Genomic DNA, 17,982 nt, shown 5'->3' on the forward strand with positions numbered 1-17,982 from the left:
AGCACAGCTCGCATACTTTGCGATGGAAAAGCGCAGGTCCATGGTATGCGTGCGGTATGGCTCAGCCGGTGGAAAGGCACCGCATGCATGTGGTTAACAAAAAAAAAAACAGGGAAATAGTGCGTTTATTTGACAACAAAGGTGTGTCCCCCCCATTTAACAGCAAATAAGACTGGTACATACCTCACAATGCACCATTGTCTCTGAACACAATTATTCTTCACTAAAATGAGCATGAGTCTCTGATGCAAAAGCTCTATGTTGTGTCATCTCCTCCTCTCAAGGCAGGTTTCGTATTTCCAAATGAATGTCCCCCTTTTGGTATCAAATCATTGTTTACGCATCAGTGTATACATTTGCATATGTGTGCACTCTAAAAATTTGACAGGACTGTCTAATTTTATCCATTATTATAATTAGTTGTAGTAGCAGTAGAATTACTGGCATGCAGTAGACAACTAATGCGAAGGATGCAGCCATTATTATTTTTTATAGTTATTTCAATATTTATTTGTCTGATATATGATGGTATAATCAAATGCATTGTTACTTATAAAGAGGAAAATGCCTGCAGTAATTTTTAGACGCAAACATGTCAGCTTATTAGAGGGTAAAATAAACAGGCTATGAAAAATACAAAAGGAAAAATTAGTTTCAAGTCGTCGTTTTTTTCTTTATTTTTTCCTTTTTTTTTGACGATGTTCCTAGTAGTTTGCGGACATTTATTATTCATAATGTCTTGACTTCCCCAGTCAAGGAACCTGCATACATTTAGACCTCAGAAAACAATGTTTGTGATTTGTGTCAAAAGCATAAGTGAGCGGAGAATAAATTTAAGTGAGCATTAAAAGAGATGTTTGTTCGGTCTGCAGCATACATTTCTAATATATTCATCATTTTTACAATTCAGTAAATTACCTTTTTGACATCCTTCCAGACACACAGTTATTGCAACCGGCTCTTGAGTGCAGACCTCAAGGAGACAAGGCTTCCATGCAGAATCTGGCCTTTCTGATGAAGTAACCAACCACGAATAGCAAAGACAAATTCAATTATCGTTTTATTATATTATTATTGCTAGTGGGCAGCACCCAGTTGGGGCTTAAATCTCACCTATATGTGTATTTTCTCCAACACGCTTTTAGGACAAGTGGTGTATTTATATTGCCTGTGGTGTGTATGTGTGTGGGTTATGTATATGTTACATTGTGGGGACCAAATATTCCCACTTCCCCTTTTCGCTGTGCTGCCTGACAGGGGCATCAGAAATAGGGGGTCAGGGGGACGCGTCCCCTGCAATGTCAGAAGACACCCCCCCATAGATAGATAGGTAGCTTACTGTCGCCAATATGCTGTGCATGCAGAGCACGATGACAGAACATACTGTATTACTTAATAAAGGCTGCAGTCCTGCAGGTCCAGCTGTCCTTTACAAACAGACAGAGGGATTTATACACACATAAAAGGGGGAAATGACATCAGAAATAGCCAGCAAAAATAAAGCCCAGTCACTAGCAGCTGTGGTTTCTCCCAGTGCTTTTGGGAGTCTCTGTGTCTCTTGATGCTACTGAGCTCCTTGCTGGCTTTCATTTCAGCCGAACTATGTGCACCCTTCTGAAGAAGGAAGAAGTTTGAAAGGATCCGTACTTCAGCGCACTTTGCAGTGGTTAGAACTCACTTCTTCATACGCACGTGGAGATAAGCATCTCCTGTTAGGCTCACTGTAAATCACTGCCTGTTGTTCAGACTTCATGAGTAATGGCTCGTATATTGGCAGGGTGATTCACTCTGAAGAGGTCACTGAGCAGTAAACACGCTATGCAAATTAAAATGAGCTCGCATGGGGTTGCGCATTCAGGCATGTATGGCCTAAATTGGTCTCCAGGTACCTGTTTGGGAGTTGCAGATGTTGTCCGTTCTCCCTCTTTTACGATATAGCCAAGGGTGGAACTTAACTATATTTGCTCCTAGTCAACCGGGTTAGTGAAAAATGTAGTCCAACATGTAATTCTTTTTTTTTACTAGCCAGCAAGCTAGCATTCAGTTTTCTTCAACTCGCCATTCGTCTAAATTACTCACCTCAGGCGGGTGAGTGAGCTTCATTCCCAGCTTTACAGCCTTTCTGGGGCGTGCTGCCTCCTGACAAGTGATACTCTCAGTGACCCTTGTCATTGGTCACCCCACCCCTCACTGCCTTATCTCTGTTCCTGTCATGTTCAGACGTTAAAATTACAAATGGGCAATTCTTCTAGCAAGTTCACCATTTGATTGGTTCTCTAAGTGCAGCGATCTATAGGTGAACATCCCCTGCGACTCCACATTGCAATGTAGCTTCCATTCCTGTGATGAATGTCACATGTCAGGGGTGATTTGCGAGATCCAAATTCAGACTCAGAGAACACGGCAGAGTCACTGGAAACAGAAGGTTTTGTGACTTTTGTATGCTTTTTGTATGTTTTCGTTATAATAGCTACATTAGCCATCTTGAATTCAGAAAATGTTATTGGCATGCATTATAGAGACTGAGGCTACATTGAGTAAGCTGCAGGAAATCTCTCTATTCCACTACTATAAAATACACATAGATAAACATAACCCTAGCTGATGCTGGTGTGATTCAAGGTCTATTCATTTATTTCAGCATAACTTTCTGCCTTGAGCATTTAAACATGTAAAGATGTTTGGTAAGATAAAGTTATGTACAACATACTGTATGAAGTTATACAGATAAGATATGCAATGGTGTAATGTGAAAAAAGGGCAATACTGTTATGTGAAAGTGGATAGAGACATTTTGATTAAATTCACAATTCAAGAGATAAAGTGAAATTTGTTCATCACTAAATTCTATTACCTATTTTAATTTTTCATATACTTCAGTACTGCCTCATGCCCATAGCTTCCGGGATAGGCTCCGGACCCCCCGCGACCGAGAAGGATAAGCGGTTTGGAAAATGGATGGATGGATAAACTTCAGTATAGATCTTAAATTTTTTCGCTCGTTGATATTTTACACAAGTTATTTCAGATGAGTTACGTGTGTTTGTAAGACGTATCATGCATGCGTATTAATTTCCTCGCTTGTCATTGATTTTTAGGAAGGACATTTGTAATTGGTAGCCGAGTGACCTCCTTCTGCCCATCTTGGCCTCTTTATGCATGTGACTCTCAGCATTAAGTTAACCAGTGGCGACCCTGTGCGCCTGACCGCACTTGTGCTCTATGACTCCTGTAGGAGTCTGAAACATGTCTTCTTCGACATGTTCTTCTTGTGATCACAATGCACCTCTGATTCCTAAATCTCTCTCCATCGTTCTGAAACACTAGGGAGATATCGCCTCCGCCTCAAGCACTTCCAGAAGCGTAAAACGTAAAGCGTTTACATTGGCGAACATTCTCCAAACAGGTGTACAAAATGCAGTTACACATTCCAATTCATCAGGGCTTCTCCGAATCCCTTCCTCCTTGAGTGCTTTTGAGCTCCGCTGTCTGCGATCCTTCATCTCTTTGCTTATTCCATAGTGCGCCGCAGCCGCCCGTAAACGCCGTGTACTTCTGGCGAGCATCTGTTGCTTGCTACGGCAAGCTGTTGGCGCGATTTCACAGTCCTTCTTCAAGAATTCGCTACACGGCTATATGCAGCTGGCCCCTGCCGGCCTCCATTAGTAATGGCGGAGTGATATTTTGTTGTCGATTTTTTTTTTTTATCGCCCGAGAAGTGTAAACAAGGGTAGGTAATTATCATTATTAAATTTCCAGGAAAAGAACAGCCTAAAATCACAGCGAAACAATGGCGTGAGAAATCGAGGGGGCAGGTTTCCGTGGTACATGCCGCCCGCTTCGCTGGCCGTGTGGGTAATTAGGGTCTAAAAGTGCGAGCGTGCCACTGGAATGCAAATGGGGACCTAAATGAATTGCATGTGTCATGTTATTAAATAGTGTTTTTTTTTTTAGAATCACCTGGCTTTTTTCTTTTTTTCAGCTCTAGAACATGTCAGCTTGCGAAACGGCCATACATGCCCCCTGCGCACACGCATCATCTGCCAGGGACTGGGATCAATGCGCTATAAATCGCAGAGTTACGATCGTCGTCAGCGTGCAGCCCGTACAGAGGGAGGATGGCAGCTTATATTGCCTTGTGTGAATGTGAGCGTCGAGCCGTGGAAGAGGTCAAGGTGGGTGACCGTTTGCTAGGACTGCACTCCAGCTTGCTCACAAACAGCACCTTCAGTGAAAGATGATGGGATTTTCCCCACCGCCACATGTCTCTCGTGTTGGGAGCTGTGGTGATCTTAACAAGCTGCCGAGCGAAAAAAAATATATAAAAGTGGTCGAACGTTTGGATTTAAATGCGCCACAAGGCAGTTTAGCTGACGGGCAAGTTCTGCTCCCTCTCTCAACATATGTGGAAAAATAAATTAAAAGATATGCACATACATACATTTTACATACATTGTTTTGTTGCAAATCTATAAATACCTACTTGTTTTGCAGCTGATAAAACTTTTTTGGCAATGTGTATTTTAATACCTGCTTCGCAAAACAATCGGCATACAGTAGTTGTCATCTGCGAAAGATCATTAACTGATACACAATTCCATAAGCTGCCATTTACTTATCAACTTGCAGGTTGCTATTTATAATTCCCATAATTCTGGATGCCAGCAGTTTTGGCAGGAAAAAAATCACTCATCCAGCACTATGAATGTAGATGTAGACAGCATGGGTTATAAGGCTGAGACACTGCATGGGATACCAGGCCATCATAGGGCACCTGTGCGGGAATTTTTATACCAATAATGTAGCTGTAAAATGCATTGAAGCTGCAGCAAGATTCCAGTTATTTGGGATGCTGAATCATATTATATATAAAATTGTGTCACTGGAGTTCATTTCTGTAATACATATTTACATGCTGTATATTTATTCATCGCTGCATTCATAGATGTGTGGATGATAAATACTATCTTGGGCTGGATGATTTGCAGGTTAAAATTGCAAAATTCTAGCAGCCCAGGACAAACGTCCATGTCAGGGAGACGAAGGGAATGGGATTTGCAGATTATCTAGACTGGATTTCATGGATCTATATATGAGCGTTCGTGGGCTGGCTGGTAACTGCCCCCCCCCCCCCCCGGCTTTGTCTGGGTGCTGATCTGTGAGCATTCCTAGCAAACCTGCGAGGTTTAAGGCCGGCGCAACGGCCAACGAGAAATGTTCTACCAATATCCCTGGCTTTTAACCTCGGCAGTGTTCATCATCTTGCATTTGTTTTGCACTGTATTGTAGTTGCAAATAGGGATTTCACTGCACTATGAAAACCTAACTGCAAAAAAACCGCGAACCTTCAGCATTGGTTGTCAGTCGCTTGATGTTGCAGACAAATTCAGACAAATTCCATCCTTTGGTCGCTGCTCAGTTTTTGTATGTCAGTGATCGATATCTTGCCTGTGCATAAGTGTAAATATCAAACGGATCATGAATAATATTGCATGATACCTAGGATGTTCCATGTCGGGGTGGGGGGTGGGGGGGCACTACGAGCTATGACAAGGTGTGCAAACTACCATTTCAATTAAAAATACTCGGATTTCTCTAGTGCTGAGTTTGTGCTGTGTGCTGATTGGTCAGTCCTCTATAATCATGCGTGTGTCACTGATGTTAATGTAAAACGGCTGGATCAGTCTTTCAATCAAAGAAACAAACCTGTAAAAGGACAAGATTTTAACTAATTAGCTAAGCAAAGAGCCTTTCAGTTTTAAAGTAGTTTGTAAAAGCTGCAGTGGCTCATAATGCCCCCCCCAGTCAATACGCTTAGATACATCTAAACAACCTTTCACTGCAGAACCTTTATTCCTAGGAATGGAGCAGAACAGTTCCATAGAGCTGTTAGCTATGGCTACTGTAACACGAACCAGGCCTTGGGCTCCATCGCTGTAATATGCATCCTGCCGTTTTTCCAAAGTAGTCATTACTTTTTCATGCAAATTGCCGAGTAGAAAATGAACGGTAAATGCCTTGTAAATCAAAGGTCAACAGTGGCATGACTTTTGGATTTTTGAAATATTAAGTAGGCAATTAGTCACACAGCTAATAGAGAAGATGTTTATTCCATAAAATGTGGCACAATGGGTTGTGCCACCGTGAATGAAACACATTTTTTTCCAGTAGAGGGGAACATTGTTTATTTAGGTGTTTGTTTAATGTACAGCTGTCTGTGCAGCTGCTGTTTGACAGTATATAGTATACATATACGTTTGTGCATGTCTGTGTGCGTGATCAGTGAATGAGACAAATAAATCGTCCCTTTCCCCATCCAGAATCAATTTCGGGAGCACGAGCGCCTTATAAACCCTTAAAATTCACTTTGAGAAAGTCGTGTTTCCTATGGACTTTTCAACAGACTTTCAGTTTGCTAAGTTATCGTCATGGACAAATGCATTCATCACTGCATCAACCGTCCTGCCACTGAGCTGCAATCGTTGCAGTCACGCCAGTGCTGGATGCATGAGTGCCTGTTCTGTGGCTGGCTGCCATATTTCGGGGGGGTGGGGGGGGGTGTCTATATGTCTGGGTGTGAGCAAACAGGAAATCGGAACACAGGTGGGCCAAATGAAAACGGGAGTATAGCTGAACACTCTCCAGCCTCCTGTCACGTTCCCCTTCCCTCCCCAATGTCCTCCTGATCTTGCTCCTCTTTCCATTCCTCATTGTACCATTTTTTTTCCCTCACTGCTATATTTTCTTTCTCCACATCTCATTAAGGTGGCCGCAGTTACAGGGGAAACAGAAGGGGCCTTTTCCCCGCGATCGATGGTTCAGGCTTCATGGAGGTCAACCAGGAGGCAGGACGAGGAGGTCCCGAGGTGAGGAGGTGAGGGAGGAGGGGCCTGTGGGTCACCGCCTTGCCCATGGGGAGGCTGTTGGTGGGTGAGAAGATGGCGGACTGTGAGGTAGAAATGTGAAAACAAAGATGTACAAAGAGACCTGGCAAGAACTGGCCAACAGCACTGGCACCTCCCCAGTGCTCTGGCGTCTCGCCAAGCAGGAGCAGTGCAGTGAAGTGTGCTGCAGTGCTGCTCTGTCCGTTCTGTGGCTAGCCCTCCTCTCATCTTCAGCGAACGCCAGTACCCAAGGAGCAGGGTCTGCCGCACCATCTTCACAAGGACAGGAAATGCATTGTGGGAAATGACAAGAAGTTGACATGCATAGGACATTGTGTGCCTCAGTGGCTTAGGGCGCTGTGCGTGTGCTCAGAAGGGTGCGGGTTCAAATCCTTGAGTTTCACAGTTTCACCCCCTGAGCATGACCCTTAACCCCAACTTGCATCAGGGATTGTCTGACCCTGCCCTCTCTAAAATGTCTGTCGCTTTGGATGAAAGGGTCTGCAGAATTAATTAAATGCTAATGTGTGTTAATGACAGCAGCTGGGTTGCCTGAATTATGAATGAATATGGACATCAAGGGTTAAGCTTCATCCTCTTCTGCTTTAAGGCTGCATGGCAAACAGATTCATATGACACTGGGAGGAAGGGATGGAGACCTGGCTTTGCGACTTTAACAAATGCAAGAGGTGAAATTTCAGACTTTAGCTGTGGGGAAAAAAAGTCACAGACGCAAAAATAACGTGGAGGTTAGGGAGGTGTGACGAGGTCTGGCTGTCAGGGGCCAAGAGGGAAGGCTGTTTCATAACTGCAATATTGGGAAAGAGGTGAATGAAGGGCTCATAACTTTGCTCCGCCCCAGGATGTTCATGGCCTACTGCCATCTTACCCTTATTACCCAGAGTGCCTTGCTACCCGTGTGAATAGGGCGCCCTGTCCGTCTGTGCGACCCGGTGCTAACACTCACATAATCAACGTCGGCTTTCATGGCCGTGAGCGTGTTACACAGCTGGGAGAGCCGTGCAATTACAGAGTGGATAGGAAGGTCCGGTGGTGTCACCCGGAATCGCGGCACGTAATTTGCTGGAGAGCGGCATGTGACACAGCAACGAGGCCCTGTCCTCTCACTAGGGGTTTTCCGGCGGAATGTTCCAGACAGAACCAGTACAAAAAAATCAGGTCGTTGGGCAACTCAGACTGACTGCCGCAATTTACCTTTAAAGCCAAGTGCTGTTCACCTCCAGCTCCCTGCACCTTCTTAATTCTACATCTTTTTTAGTCTCTCGCTGACTTACACACACAATAATTTCCCTGAAGTCATCTCGAAGACTGTACTCTAAGATAATAAAACTCTACATAAAACCGATTACTGTAATACTCTGCCCTGGAGATTAACTTTGGAAGTAAATAAAATCTCAGGAGAGCTCTATAAAGATATTGTTTCTTTTCATTTTGAGATTAAAGAGGTTTTGGCCTAAATAGTCTTTAGATTGAAAAAATAAAATCTCATTGAAAAGATTCAGACACCGAACTTAGCAGCAAAACTGTTTAATCATTTTCTCTGCCTGATATAAATTAAATTCAGCAATGTTGCAAGGACAGAAGAAGTCTACCAGCGCTGGTGAAAATAAACGTTTCGGTCTTCCGAAAGCTCGCACCTGCAGCGTCCCAATTTTGTCTGGATTCACAGGTTAGCAGACGAGATGCTTTGCTCGTCGAGACTCCGACACACATGCAGAGAACCTTAGGGCACAGTGCAGTTCACCGCCTCCTAGGAATGAAGACACGTGGCAGCCTTTTGCTGGAGGATTAGGTCTAATGAGGCCCGAATTGCTCGCTGCTGACATATGACTATGAGGGATCCCCGTGGTTTTCGCAATTCCAGGTTATGCTTTTTTTTTTGTCAAACTCAGGTAACCGCCTGCGGGACAAAAGTGAGGACAGTAATTCAAAGTTTGACCCGTATGTTTCTAAAATGCAGAAGCGGAATCCATATGTTGTTTTTTTTGAGAATACCCTGCCATTTGAAGGACTGATCTTCCTGGCAGATACAGTACACCAGCCACAGAGGTAAATGTACACACGAGCAAACACTCAGATGTTTAGGAAAATTATGAATATGAAATGCTAATGCGTATCAGCGAAACAGAGCAATGTCCCTAACATAAAACACAAACAGACTTCACATTCAGTAACCCTTATAGAACAGCACCTAACAGAAAATATAAAATTCTCAAAGAAAAAAATTGTCCAGAGCTTTCCGCCCATAGAGTTATTAGCTCTACTCATAATCAGCCCTGAATGATAATGGGGGAAATGTAATCTGGGTTTTTTTTTTTTTTTTGGGCTGGGGGGGAGCTGGGGGGGGGGGGGGGGGCTTGCAGATTGTGTGCTGCACGGAAGTATTAGAGGTAACTTCATGCCTCCAGCAGAGAGTCTGATTAAAAATTAGGGAAAAATACAGAAATGCTCAAATTTACACATTTTTGCATCCATTTTTCTCGCCCAGGTGAATCCGATTGCAGGGCTGCTCTGTGACACAAGCAACTCCAGCAAGTTTGAGCTTAAGCTTAATTGTTAAAATAGCAAGAACATCAGACTTTGCTGAAGATGGGATGAGATTTAACCAGCAAGCCACCACGAATCACGATAGTACTTTCCTTTCCACGAAAATTGGGGCAGCCGGCGAAAGTGACACCGACATGTAAAGATGATGACTTATAAACAGGTTCATACCCCTGGGGAGATAATTAGCTCCTTTCAGCAAACTCTTAATAAGAATTAATGAGGGAATTTACATCAGGCCCCATGGACAGGAGGCTGCAACAGAAGATCATCACAGGACACTGTCCTTCTTCCCAACCATGGGCACAATGTCCTAGGAGGAAAAAAAAAGCAATCAAGGTCAGAAGTGATACAGTCATCCATCCATCCATCCATTTTCCAAACCGCTTATCCTACTAGGTCGCGGGGGGTCCGGAGCCTATCCCAGAAGCAATGGGCACGAGGCAGGGAACAACCCAGGATGGGGGGCCAGCCCATCGCAGGGCACACTCACACACCATTCACTCACACATTCACTCCTACGGGCAATTTGGCAACTCCAATTAGCCTCAGGATTTTTTTGGACTGAGGAGGGAAACCGGAGTACCCGGAGGATCCCCACGACGACATGGGGAGAACATGCAAACTCCACACACATGTGACTCGGGCGGAGACTCGAACCTGGGTCCCAGGCAACAGTGCTAACCACTGCACCACCATGCCACCCCGTGACACAGTCATTCACAACAAAAAAAGCGTTAATGTAAATGAGGCAAGAAAAAGTAACATGTACTCACGCTGTACTGTAAGCATGATCTGACCCGATAAGGAGCCTCCCTGACAGCCTCTGGCCTGCGATGGTTTTACATTGATATTTCAGAAAGCTTTTGAGTGAGTTATGATGCGCTGAACACAATCCCACTACAACCTTTCTTTTTGTTGCCAGTGGATCTTGTCGCTTTTAATCTGCCTCCAGAAATATCAGATTTCCTCCCCACACATGGTGCCGTGTGATAGCAGCGAAGGCTAATCCCGCATATCCTGTACTGCCACGACTGACGCCGTATGAGGAAGGTCCCACCTGGGGGAGGGCTGCCGTAATGCCTTTCTTGCTGTTTTAAAGCTTCCTCGCTATCTGCCTATAAGAAGAAGACAAGCACGGTTCGACAAAGAGGATGATTTCACTGTGTGACTGGTCACATGGTAAATGTAGTGTGGCGTGCATCTCTGTAGCACTTGGGGCAAAGCAAAAATAAAAAGGAAAAGTGCAACAGTGGGATAAAATCCTAGTCCTAGACATGGTGCACTGGATTCAGTGACTGATCAACTAATTATAAACTAGGCAGGTAGGCCGTCTCAAAAACCCGCAGCCACACCAACCCTCCAGGCATCAGTCCCAGCCCCTGTCGTTAACCATAATGCAGGGCTCTTCAAATCTGGAACTTGATTCCAAATGCAGGCCTTGTTTTCAATTCTCTCAGGTAGGTAGATTCCGATCACTGATTCCGATTGGCCGTAGAGGCTTCACACCGGTCAGTGCTCGGACCTTGAGGACCGTGAGTTGAGGCCATAATGGGTTCTAGGTTCTCAGACGCTGAGGAGCTGAGCTGAACTCATAAGAATCTGCGCTGTGGTCCTTATTATAAAAGTTAATACCAAAAAAACCCAAAAAAACAAACAGCATTCAGTGTGTTACATGGTGGAGCAAATTACATGAATTCATATCTTACATTTTTTTAATTAAAAGTTAACCAAGTAAAGAGTGTAAGCTACTTTACCTGAAATGAAAAAAAAAACAAAAGTATAAACCCTTGAAAAAAATTAAATTAGATTGGCTCAATATAATGTTATGACGGATTATTCCGTCTTCTTGAAGCATTTATATTTAATTGCTGTTGAGAGTCTTGCGTGATTGCTTTATGAATCTCCTTAGGTTTTTCTAAGCCATTACAGTAACAGAATTATTAACTGTCTGAAATTTTAAGCAAATATTGGTGTGGAGAATTTAGAAAAACACAAACACAATTTTTCTATGATCCACACTATGCCATTACTTAGTCATGTAAAAGCTTTACACAGCATCTCTACTCCATCTCCTACCAATCACTCTCTGTTTATAAAGTAAACATAACATTTATACATTTCCTGATATGGCAACTGGTAATAATTTAAAAGGGTGAGGCGCACAGTGGACGATTGGCAATATGGAGAAAAAAGTTGTTGTTTTTTTATTCTAGTCGGTCAGCTACTTATATGTAAATTCTGCTGTCCTTTATCAAAAGTCTTCTTCAGAATGGAATGAACGGCTTTGGCTGAGGTGTCTGTCATGTTGATTCAAATCCTGCAGCTCAGTTTGAACATACACACGGCTTAGTTTGCAAGCTAACTCCCACACTAGTCTGCTAAGAAAATCACCGAGTTTGAAAATTAAAAGATCCGACTCAAAACTCTATGATAATGACTTTATTTGCAATATTTACAAATGCCAAGGGGCGAAAGATGACATATGAAACGATAAGCCAGCACTCTGGGTTTCAATGAAATGCTTCCGCGCACCTGCATGAAACGGAATGAATGAACGTGGCCAGCGAACAGCGCCGACGCCATGTGAATGAATAGCGGCGGGCGGATCGATACAAAATATCCATATTTCACTCTTGTTGCACACTTTCAAAGTATCGATATCAATGTCAATTGTATAGAACAAATATAGAAAAATAAAACGACAAATACATTGTGTTTATGTTTATATATTGATTTGTTTATTTTTAATTATTTATTGCTTATGCAGCTAATGCAATAACTGTTGGGTAAAAACGTCTCATGCTGAGACTATAGCGTGCCTGTTTTCACCTACATACAAGTGTTCTCCCACTTCAGCAGGGGCCATGGACATAGTTTAAGCATAGTCACATGTAGGCACTTAAGTAATCATCGCTCACTGGAACTGTTAGTTTAGCCAGTGATACAAAAATGGCATAATTTGATCACACTTCACACCAATAGACTCGAACACTGCAACATGTAATTAGGGCAACATAAAATCACATTGGCTATACCACTAATCTTTTTAAACATTTAGGAAACACCCATCCAAAACTGCATAATGTTTATGTTTTAAGTACAAAATCTGAAGAAAAAACAGTAAAAAAAATTACTGTAGAATTTAGAGTTAACAATTTATAGTTTACTGTTGATAAAGTAGGCCTACAGTTATTTTTTATCAAAAATCTGAAAAATAATGAATTATTTACCAATAAATGAATGCATTTTATTTTCTGTACTTGAAGCTGAAAACGTTTTGAGGGAACTCAAATGGAGTTATCACTGCGACCTAAAATTAACCACGGTCTGAACAGACCATGTGACCATTATCGGTATCGTATCGGTATTGCCGATATCAGCCACAAAAATGTCGATAGAATCCAAACATAAATTTTGGGTATCACCCCACCTGTACTTGTCAGTCCTAAGCATTAATACTGGGTAGAGCAGCTTGGCTTCCAGGTGGGTCTAAAATATCTGTTTTGCAAGTGCATCTGACCTAAGCAAAGCTACAAATGAAGTTGTCATAGACACCCAGTGAAGCATGTTGTTTGGGGGGGGGCATCGAAACACACATCATCAGAGGTGTATTTGGCAATACATTTTAGTCAGCTCTCCATTTAGACAAAGCTTACTAGAATCTTCTATAGGCTTCCATTGAAGCGCGGCGTCAATGGGCATCTACAGGGCAGTATTTCTCCTAGTTTCAGAGGAAAAATTAACCCATATGTTGTCAAAACCAACTTCCGTGAAATGATCAGCGCTGTGGTTCAATTAGTAAGATAGATTACACTTTTAGATTACACATTGATTAATTATTTTTTTTTGGGCAATTTTATGGGGGGGTAGATGATCTTCCTGTGCAGTCTTGGAGTGATTGCCTGTTGTACACGCAGAATCCATTTTCTATCTGAGAGTTGTTTATGAAGTGCAAATGCGGTCAGCAGGATTCCAGGCACACTCACCTTTGCATTTGCCAATGAATACATTACCTTCATTTCAAACAGTCGTTCTTCTTCTCTAGCATCTGGTGTGTGTGCAATAAAAGTTTGCATAAAAGAAATTAAAAACTAAATAAAGAAATGCGGATCAATGACGCCACTTTTTTCGATGCAGAACAAATTTTGTATGAAATTTTTGTCAGAAGTTTTCTATGGAAATATAAAGGGTCATGAGTGTCTCCTCTAATTAGCTAAGAATCTGTCATTTTTCTTTAAGTCTCTAAAGAAGGATTGCGAAGGTGAAGAGTGTGGGGGCTCAACGCTGCCTTCCAGGGCCATGGTCCTGGTGACCATAGAGTCAACAACGTAGCTTGGATGGCATTAAATCATTATCGTTTAGCTGAAGAACATGTTGTAAGAACTGTGTGAAATGTAGCACGATTAGCTTGCTTGGATGGTCATTTGTGTGCCGGTTGAATTCTTAACCTTGAAAATGTAATTTTGCGCAAAGATGTCACAGTGAAGTATAAAATCAAAACAAATCAGATGCTAAATCATGCCTGAATTGTCTGAGAATCTATTCATTCGGGTGTCTTAAGTTGTATTCATTTATTTTCCTTTTCTCGAAAAATTTAAGTACTTGTACTGCTTCAGTTAATCTAATCTGCGGCAATTGTAAAATAATTACATTTCTTTTCTCTCGTTTCTTCAAATGATGTTATTCCTGACTGTTTAGATACCTGGTGGTGTGTGTGTGTGTGTGTGTGTGTGTGTGTGTGTGTTTTATGTTCAATTTGCTATGTGCTTGGAGGGAAGCTTTGCAAATGGTGAAATGTATTTTATTGTGCCTTCTTACATATTCCCCAGTGAGAAATCAGATTCTTAATTGTTGAAGTGTCTAAGGTGACATCAAGGAATTATAATTTTTATGTCCACAAATTTTTTATTTTGCTATCAAGTTGTGCTTGATTTCCCTAAGGATGCAGAGTTTATGGCCGTATTCTATGTATTTCTCTGTGTTTTTATTTTTATTTTGCTTTTTCTAGAAAAGAATTCAATTTTCCACTAAGGCTGAAGCTTAAGGGGCAATATAATCCTTCACAATTCTATACATTTATCTAAATATTTGGATCCAACTCCAGGGTTAAGTAGCACCGCGGCTTGTTTGTGTTGCTGCCTAATTCCATCTTTAATATGTATTATTTTGTTATTACCTTTTAAAGTAAACGTTGCTTTGTGAGTTCCTTAAATATGGCGCCCCCTGCTGCCTCGTGTGGTGAGAGGAGCCAACCTGGGGTGCAAATTGTAAATGGACTGCAGGTAACCGTACAGCTGAGACACCCTATGGCAAACCCACATGTACTGCGATTTAGCTAATAGCCCACTTAAGGGTAAACTGTCGTTGCCTTTAATCCTCGTGGTTTTCCCCACAAGCCTCTCACCTGTGTCCACTCTCCAGTGACTTTTGATTGAATTAATAGTAGGCGATCCCTGCTGGTGTGTTGCTCCTCTGTTCTGTGCAGGGCCGTGCAGAGATCTTTTGAGAGGCAGGTGCTCAAAGGTCTGGAAGAAGGGCTGTCAGTGCCTTTAAAGCTTATCGACAAGTTCACGTTAAATAGTTTGTCATAGCGGGGAGGTGTACAGGAGCCGACACACCCGGCTCTGTGTCATCGCCGTCGTTCCTCAGCATCAAAAATCGGTTTTTGCTGGAAAAGACACAGCCCTGGATTCGCTGCCCAAATACAGTGGGATCTTCTGCCTGATCTGGAACTTGGGGAATAAAAAATGGAACTTAGTGCCCATGAGACGTTTTTTATTTCAGCGGCTGTGCGTCATCTGACACAGACAAAAGATAAAATGCAGATATCATGAGGCGGAACTACTGTAGGGTTTCGAAGTGAGGAATCCAAAGAGGAAATTAATAAAATTGTTTAAAGTGATTGTTCCTCCAAAGATACAGGTTCTAATTCAGTCATATTAACTGAAAATGCCTTTGTTTTTGGAACTGAAATAAAATTGTATTGGTTATTGTGTTGTGGAACACAAAATCACTGCATTAACTGTTGTGGGAATTTGCTTTTATGAGTTGTAGATTAATTGACAAGTTAGTACACCAAGTTAGCACAACCAACACAGAGAAAGAGGAAATGCAACCAATTGAACTTTCATCCACACCAGCAGGAGATCTGCATGCAGCTTAGGTTGGCATGGCAACGCCTCCAGTGATGTGGGGTCAATTTCTGAGCCCAGCGGTCTGCGTGCGGGGTTTGCGTGTTCTCCTCATATGTGTATAATGTCTACTCTGGTGTCCTCTCACAGTCCAAAAGCGTGTGGTACATTCAAACATTATCTCAGTTACCTGGGAACATACAGTAGTTCTCCACCAAAAAAAGGTGGGTTGCCCTGTCCTAGTGGGGATGAGTCACGGCCTCAAGCGGATGAGTGTAAGTATCTCGGGGTCGAGTGAGGGAGCGGGCAATTGACAGGCGGACGGGTGCAGGGTCGGCAGTAATGCCGACGCTGTACTGCTCTGCCGTGGCGAAGAGAGCTGAGATGGAAGGCAAAGCTATCGATTTAGCAGTCGGACTATGTACCTACCCTCACCTATGGTCGTGAGCTTTAAGCAGTGACCCGCAGGGCGTCTGGGCTCAGCATTAGAGACGGGGAGGAGCTGCCGCTCCTCTGCATCGAAAGGAACCAATCGAGGTGGTTGGGGCATCCATCTTGGATGCCTTCAGGACACCTCCCTGGGGAGGTGATTCAGGCATGTCCAACCGGGAGGAGGCCCCAGGGCAGACCCAGGACACACTGGAGCGATTCAGTCTCTTGACTGTCCTGGGAACGCCTTGGTATTCTTCCGGAGGAGCTGGAGGAGGTGGCTGGGGAGGGAGGGGTCCTGGGAATCCCTGCTTAGACTGTGTCCCTACACCCTGACCCTGGAAAAGCGGCAGAGGATGGATGGATGGATGGATGGATGGATGGATGGATGGTAGTATACACCCAGTTATGTAGCACCATTTCATCTATGCAGCCATGCACTGGATAAAATGTGTGGATGGATGTATGTAATGTGACTCTACAGCAAAAAACATAATTCTTTGATATCACAGTTAATTGAACAGTATTAATACATCAGAGGTTCCAAAGAGAGCAGTGAATTCGAAGGACAAATTCTTACCTGATACATGAAGACCAGCTATACCATCAATCCATCTGTCCGTTTTCCAAAGTGATTCATTCACTGAGGGTCATGGCGATACGTCTGGCGTGGGACACCAGCTTACTTGTGTCATTAATAATGTTCAGATCAGTGGATTTATTAAGCTCGCACTAAAATAGGGAAAATCCATAGAAGTTTCATTCTCCTGATTGCACTACAAAAGCACTATTAATATATGTTAACTTTTCTCTTGCGTTAACTCACTATTCATGCCATTCTGGTAATGACACATCTTATGTACTGTAGATATGTATATTGTGAGCCACTCATTGGGCACCGGGAAGCTGGGGTTAATCTCGCCCCTGCTGGGAGGCTCGGGTATTGCAGAGGATTCCGGCGCTTCCGTGGTTTTTGATCCTCCCGTCCCACGTACTGTCAGTGTTTGTCACAGCGAGTCGCTATGGCGTCGCCCCGCTACAGCGCCTCCCCACCCCCCGCGGTGTCGCAGGCAGTCTGCGCGTGTGCTCTAAATTATTCACGACCCACCCACTGGGGGGGTAAGCAGAGCGTGGAGCGATGTAAATCTTGCCGGTCGGGGGTCGATTTCGCTTTGTTTTTGTTGTTTCTTTTTGGTAAATGAAGTTAAGCATCAAAGTGAAGCGCTGAAGAGATTTCTGCTGAATTATTAAATGCTGCCCTTTGCGATTCTTTAGCAGCTGGTTATATTTCCTGTCATGCTTTAGCCAGGTTGTCACATGTCACGCTTACAAAGAGGATCAAACTACATATAACGTAACTCCTTTGACTTATGTATATAAAAGAAACATAACTTGAATGGATTTAATAATTCATGGGCTGTGAGCTGAAAATTATTCGTGGGGGGGGGGGGGGGGGGGGTGTAGCACCCACGCGAGTCGTGTGTTAAATCAGATCCTGTCTCGCTTTGCTAACTCATGCCTTTACAATGCAGTGACACGCATGGGTAAATTGTATCCTCTCTCCACTTCACATAAGCCTGGACTCTGTGTTCCCGCATGCAAGTGTCCTGTTGCTAAAACATCTCGCAAGAGCAATTATTCTCGCTTTGCTTATTTACGAAAACTTCTTCATGAAATACTTTTCGAGGGGCTCAGTAAAAATCATTTCGGTAGATGGTCACAGCATAGCAGAGTCTCGCTGTGTTACGTTAAAGCTGACAGATATAGAGCTTAAATAGGGAGCACGTGTTGCTCCTTGCTGAGATCTCTGTGCTCCTTTGCTCTGACTGCCCACTGTCCCCACACTCAGCCAAAGCAGAGTCGCTGTGTAATTACAGGACATGGGATCCGTCATGGGGCGGCATGGTGGTGCAGTGGTTAGCACTGTTGCCTCACACCTCTGGGACCCGCGTTCAAGTCTCCACCTGGGT

At 43.3% G+C, this 17,982-nt stretch overlaps 1 long non-coding RNA gene across 2 annotated transcripts; it reads left to right on the forward strand.

The window, feature by feature from the left end:
• Positions 1-3,543: 3,543 nt before the first annotated feature.
• Positions 3,544-12,149, forward strand: LOC125716886 (uncharacterized). Of its 2 annotated transcripts, none has more exons than XR_007384426.1 (4): positions 3,544-3,730; positions 3,983-4,175; positions 6,766-6,874; positions 9,394-12,149. It is a non-coding gene; the product is annotated as an uncharacterized LOC125716886 (long non-coding RNA). The 2 variants fall into 2 exon arrangements; XR_007384425.1 differs by having other exon boundaries at positions 6,766-6,866.
• The last annotated feature ends 5,833 nt before the right edge of the window (positions 12,150-17,982 follow it).

This window comes from Brienomyrus brachyistius, chromosome 2, assembly GCF_023856365.1.
Source record: "Brienomyrus brachyistius isolate T26 chromosome 2, BBRACH_0.4, whole genome shotgun sequence".
NCBI lineage: Eukaryota > Metazoa > Chordata > Actinopteri > Osteoglossiformes > Mormyridae > Brienomyrus > Brienomyrus brachyistius.